The 6,566-nt window shown below is 36.5% G+C and overlaps 1 long non-coding RNA gene across 1 annotated transcript; it reads right to left on the reverse strand.

Moving 5' to 3' along the window:
- Positions 1-4,717: 4,717 nt before the first annotated feature.
- On the reverse strand, positions 4,718-5,665 carry LOC127506956 (uncharacterized). Its single transcript, XR_007928191.1, has 3 exons — positions 5,493-5,665; positions 5,316-5,415; positions 4,718-5,232 (listed from the first exon to the last, which is right to left on the reverse strand). It is a non-coding gene; the product is annotated as an uncharacterized LOC127506956 (long non-coding RNA).
- Between the last annotated feature and the right edge of the window lie 901 nt (positions 5,666-6,566).

Here is a 6,566-nt window from a genome sequence, read left to right on the forward strand (position 1 = left end):
GTTCACTGAAAACATGGAGACAGTATGATTTTTTTGTTTGTTTGTTTGTTTGTCCAGGTCCAGCACTACAGCTGAATTAATATGAGTGTTCCTGTCCTTCAGCGATTCTTTGGTGGAGAGGATACAAGACCTGATTTTCGTCTCAGCAGGGAGGACATCAGTGAACTCCTGACAGTGCTGGAGATGGACAGGCATCATGGGTAGAGGCCAACTCCGGAAACCCTGGTGTTCCTGTTTTGGTTGGCAACTGGGACATCCTACAGCTTAGTTTGCAGGGCCTTTGAATGCCCCTACCAACTGTTCCTATTGTTATATTTATAATGTATGAAAAACTATAAAATCAGCCACTTTTCTTTACATTCACAACACTGGCATACCATCAGAGTATGCAACCAAATTATTGATCTCATTTTACCTGCAGGTGGTTGCAGCTTGTGCAATATTGCACAACATATGCATTGGTGTAGGTGACCTCTTGGAAGATGGAGATGTTCCACAGGACAACAATCAGCCTCTCCGAGGAAATAATGATGACAGCCGGAGCGGAGCAGCATGGATCATGACTACTTTTTTCAGGTAAATTTAATAAACATAAATCCAGAAAAATGCTGATGTACTTTTTACAGCAATTGTATTTATGTGTCACTTCATTGATGTGTACAAATCATACAATTGCTACATTGATCAACTGCATAGCATTTGTTAATTCATGGTTGTTTTGTTTTTTTGTCTGTCCTCAGTCCTGAATCCTGATGCAGAGACTTTTTTCTTTTTTTTTTTCGAGTCAAAGTGACCTGTGACTTTTTTGTGTTCTTCAGTTAATATTAAACTTTACTTGCCTTGACTTGTAATAATTGCTTTAAGGAGCTCATTGATTCGGCCTAAAATAATTCATGTTAGCTAACTGCATGATTTTTATTATCTTAAACTGTACATTTCTGAAATGGACATTACTTTCACAGTCACCTCTGATAACAGATCACTCTAAATTGTGTAGACGTGTATTTTCTGTAAAGCTGCTTTGAAACAATATGTATTGTGAAATAAATGTGAATTTACACTGTTTTAATCTGTTTATTTAATATTGAACATAAAGGTTTATGCAATAAAGTAAGATGTATATTTTAAAGGCTCAAGGAACAAATGTTTTCATTTGTTATTCAGTAATGTCCATTACAGAATAATATTTCTTCACATTAAAGCATAAAGAAACTAATGGCAACAAATATTGTATCAGTCCTGCTTAAATTAGCTGAATATTTAACAGTTTGAGGTAAAAAATAAAATATTCAAACTACATTACATCAGTCTGATTAAATTAAGGTCCCATTAGTTAACATTACTTAATGGATTAACTAACATTACCAATGAACAACACATTTGTTGCACTATTTATGAATCCTAGCTTGTTAACATTAGTTAAAATACAAAACAATAGTTAAAATACAACTGTTCCTTGTTAGGGCATGTTAGCTCAGGTCCATTAAACAATATAAATACAACATTTCATTCTAAAGAAGACAAAAATGGTATTATGTTATGTAATTGCTACACTGTAATATATGGCAGCCGTCTGTGGTCTCGTAGTGCTTTATAGCATGTGTAGTTTACCAATTTGTGATTAATTTACAACAAAAGTCTACAAGCCTCAGAAGGACTGGACTATGAAGGACGCAGTCTTCTGTTTGAGAAGCACCCAAAGTTTCTTACGCAGAGCTTTCAAAATGACAGAGGAGAAGATGACTTTTCAGCTTACAAGAACATCGCTGAATTACTGTAAATGATGTAAGTAACAGTGCTCAGTTGAAGGTGGTAGTTCACTATTAGCTAATCAGTAACTACTGTTTTTTCATTCCTCCCAGAGAATTACTAAGAACTACTATATACAGGTTCATAATTAACATGAATGATGCATAATGTATAATTAATTCTAAAGCGAAGGTCATGGTAACCCAATAGTGATGAATGAAGTATTACCAAATCCTTCAGAAGGAATTACTAATTATTTGGATCAGTATTCTGAAGTGAGAAACATGATAACTCTCTAGTAACTACTGGAGTCATTGTAAACTTTTGAGGTTAATAGTTCATAGTTAATTTTACTAGTTAATAGAGTGTTAATAATGCATTACTCATTTGTTCCTGTGTAGTTATTCATTAATGAAGGATCAGTATTATAAAGTGTTTCCAATCAGGCAAATAAGATCACTGGACATAAACACTCACTCTAGGACTTGTTTGATCGTTTTATGAAAAAAAAAAAAAAAAAAAAAAAAAATGTCAATTGTGATTTTTAAAGACCGTACTCACCCCCTTCACTCTGGTTTTGAAATGCTCGTGTGGCATTACGAACTAATAAATTATACCGACTACGCCACCCGGAGGCTATTTCCGGGACTGCCCTCAACATTAAGGCACACAGGTTCGTCACGACTGGGTCAGGTATCTATGGAAGCCCGTTTCCGCCACTAAATAAATAAAAAAAAAGAGTAATTGCGACTTTTTATCTCAGAATTCTGACTTTTTATCTCGCAATTGCGAGTTTATATCTCACAATTGCGAGTTATAAAGTCAGAATTCTGAGATATAAACTCGCAATTGCGTGATATAAAGTCAGAATTCTGAGATATAAAGTCGCAATTGCGTGATATAAAGTCAGAATTCTGACTTTTTTTCTCGCAATTCTGACTTTTTTTCTCGCAATTGCGAGTTATAAAGTCAGAATTCTGAGATATAAAGTCGCAATTGCGTGATATAAAGTCAGAATTCTGAGATATAAACTCGCAATTGCGTGATATAAAGTCAGAATTCTGAGATATAAAGTCGCAATTGCGTGATATAAAGTCAGAATTCTGAGATATAAACTCGCAATTGCGTGATATAAAGTCAGAATTCTGAGATATAAACTCGCAATTCTGACTTTTTTTTCTCGCAATTGCGACTTTATATCTCAGAATTCTGACTTTTTTTTCTCGCAATTAACTGACAGACAGTTTCTGTCTGTAACAATTCCGGACATCCAACATTTCTGGTGCATCCAACGATAGCCGTGCTGCCGTTCTGATGTCTGAAGCTGTTGGTGTAGAAAATGTGCCACTTCAGCTTCGTCTGTTTTATTGCGCCTCCGCCACAGCTGATTCTTATTATTATTACTATTATATTGTTATTATTGTGTCAAATTCATTAGTGTATCCATTCTGTTAAAAACAACTTTTATTCACCAAATACTTCCACTGTATTTGCAGAATTGCATGATTTTACCCTTGAATGCCCCCTTTTATGGAGCCACCAGACTTGAGTTGCAAAGTTACAAAGTTGATGAAACATGATAGGTATTGGTGTTTTAGTATTAAGCCCACTAGATGGCAGTAAAAGCTGTTTTTTCTCCTTGAAACGAAACAATGATACTCATGTACAAGGTTACCGTGGAAACATGCTATATGCATATTCCTGCATAATGCATATGTCCGGAGACTAATCCTTATGTGTCTCCTCCAGTAAAATCAAAATTTCTTTATTGGTAAATCCGCGCTGAAAATAATCCTTTATGAGGTCTTCCATGTTATGTAGAATAATAACGAAGCACCAATCCTAATGGTCAGTCGCAGTGAAAGGCAACGCAAGCAAAGTAAGAAGTCAGAATTCTGACTTTATAACTCGCAATTGTGAGAAAAAAAGTCAGAATTGCGAGAAAAAAAGTCAGAATTCTGACTTTATATCACGCAATTGCGACTTTATATCTCAGAATTCTGACTTTATAACTCGCAATTGCGAGAAAAAAAGTCAGAATTGCGAGAAAAAAAGTCAGAATTCTGACTTTATATCACGCAATTGCGACTTTATATCTCAGAATTCTGACTTTATATCACGCAATTGCGACTTTATATCTCAGAATTCTGACTTTATATCACGCAATTGCGACTTTATATCTCAGAATTCTGACTTTATATCACGCAATTGCGACTTTATATCTCAGAATTCTGACTTTATATCACGCAATTGCGACTTTATATCTCAGAATTCTGACTTTATATCACGCAATTGCGACTTTATATCTCAGAATTCTGACTTTATATCACGCAATTGCGACTTTATATCTCAGAATTCTGACTTTATATCACGCAATTGCGACTTTATATCTCAGAATTCTGACTTTATAACTCGCAATTGCGACTTTATATCTCAGAATTCTGACTTTATATCACGCAATTGCGACTTTATATCTCAGAATTCTGACTTTATATCACGCAATTGCGACTTTATATCTCAGAATTCTGACTTTATATCACGCAATTGCGACTTTATATCTCAGAATTCTGACTTTATATCACGCAATTGCGACTTTATATCTCAGAATTCTGACTTTATATCACGCAATTGCGACTTTATATCTCAGAATTCTGACTTTATATCACGCAATTGCGACTTTATATCTCAGAATTCTGACTTTATATCACGCAATTGCGACTTTATATCTCAGAATTCTGACTTTATATCACGCAATTGCGACTTTATATCTCAGAATTCTGACTTTATATCACGCAATTGCGACTTTTTATCTCAGAATTCTGACTTTATAACTCGCAATTGTGAGATATAAACTCGCAATTGCGAGATAAAAAGTCAGAATTCTGAGATAAAAAGTCGCAATTACTCTTTTTTTTTTTTTTATTTAGTGGCGGAAACGGGCTTCCATAGGTATCAGACCAGAGTTGAGTTTAAAACAAAACTTTATTCAAAACAGATTTAATTTGATTCACTGTATCAAATAGTTAAAAATAAAACAAACAAGACATCCCACTTCAGGGTGGGGGAAGGCCTGGCGTCCTTTAAGCAGAGAGAACACAGCACTCACGCGTGCACACACGCACCACAGCACAGCACGGCACACCTCACTGTGAACACTGCAGGTAAAAGGCCCACCACCACAAGATGCTACACTGCTGCCGCCGGCCGCCCCACTCCCCAAGTCCAGACCGCAGTCCAGCTGATCCTGTAAGTATTTAAGTGCGGCAACGATACACAGATATGTAGAAGAAGATACACAGCTGAGCAAAGCGAAGCAGACAAGAGGGATGACGCAGCGTGAAGCAGCCGTAGCTAGATAAAGCAGGTAATCAGGCAAACATCAAAGCAGGGTCAAACGATGCACATAGCGCAGAAAAGCCACACAGCAAGCGACAAGCCCACTACAGCAGCCCACTGTAACGTCCCTTGCACATTGGCCCGCACCTTAATTAGGGGAAACATACTTTAAATCAACCGATCATGAAAACCCATATAAAGTTAATAGTAAATTCAACGTCAACACATACCTGTACGGCGACTCACAAAGCACGGATGCAGATGTATAATAAGAATGTCTCCATTACACGCAGTGATTAAAGGGCTTCCCGAAAAGCTCCTCAGTCCACCCTTAAATAAAATCGGTTCATAAAACCCAGTGTAATAGACCATAAGCATTGCAAACCACTCACTGCCAACACTCTTACCTCGACACCATCCACACAAAAACCCGGAAGTACGGCGGCTCGCTCGCTGACACAAAACAAACGCACACACATAACGCAAACCGAAACGATTTTATAGGCAGGTAAATGACCCTCAATCAGACCACGCCCTCAATTTGCTGGATGACGTCAGGGGAGGGCAGATCGTACTGCTACACTCGCATCTGAGTGAAAACTCAAAATTCCTTTGGCCAAAAGTAATGCGTATAAAACATTATTTGTCCCAATGGCAGTGATTATTATAAATCACACTATTTTCTGAAATAATGCAAGAGAACGGTTGGCATTACAGCACTTTTTAATTGATTGTTTAGATGAATTTTTATTGTTGTGGGATGTTTGGAAATATGTTAGGAATGATGTGGATAGTGTAATTCTGTTTATTTCTGTGTTTGTGTGTCAGTGTGTGTCGTGTTGTTAAGCACTTCTGTGGATGTATTTATGTATATGTATGACACCAGTGTCAAAGACAAATTTCTGCTCCGTGACAAACAGAATGAACAACAAAGTTAACTTAAGCTCAGATCATTTGGCCTTGTACGAATTTAAATGGACTTTTTCAGACTTCACAACCCAGTGGGCAGGATTTACAACAGACAAACTAATATACACTACAGTTACAGAATGATGATTTACACTCTGACTAATGTTATTTTTAGTTAGTTCAGTTGTTTTATTTTTACTCTGACTACTGAGACACTGATGATGTGCATATAAACGTCCATCTCACATAGGAGGGGACGTTCTCGTGACCTTGCGCACCGTTCTCTAAAAGTTCTCTAAAAGTGACAAAAATCCTGAACCTTTACGGAAAATCCTCTTTTGGTTATGAAAGTGCTTTTATTTTTTTTATTCTGACCACTGAGACACTGAGGATCAGTGTTGGGGGTAACATTAGTAATCAGATTACTTTTTTCAAGTAGCTAGTAAAGTAACGCATTACTTTTAAATTTACAAACAAAATTGATTTTATTTTTTTCAAATAAGTTACTCAAGTTACTTGTTTTCCCATGTATTGACTGACTGCTCTCCTGTCCTCATGTTGAGAGAAATAAA

This window comes from Ctenopharyngodon idella, chromosome 24, assembly GCF_019924925.1.
Source record: "Ctenopharyngodon idella isolate HZGC_01 chromosome 24, HZGC01, whole genome shotgun sequence".
NCBI classification, from domain to species: Eukaryota; Metazoa; Chordata; class Actinopteri; order Cypriniformes; family Xenocyprididae; genus Ctenopharyngodon; species Ctenopharyngodon idella.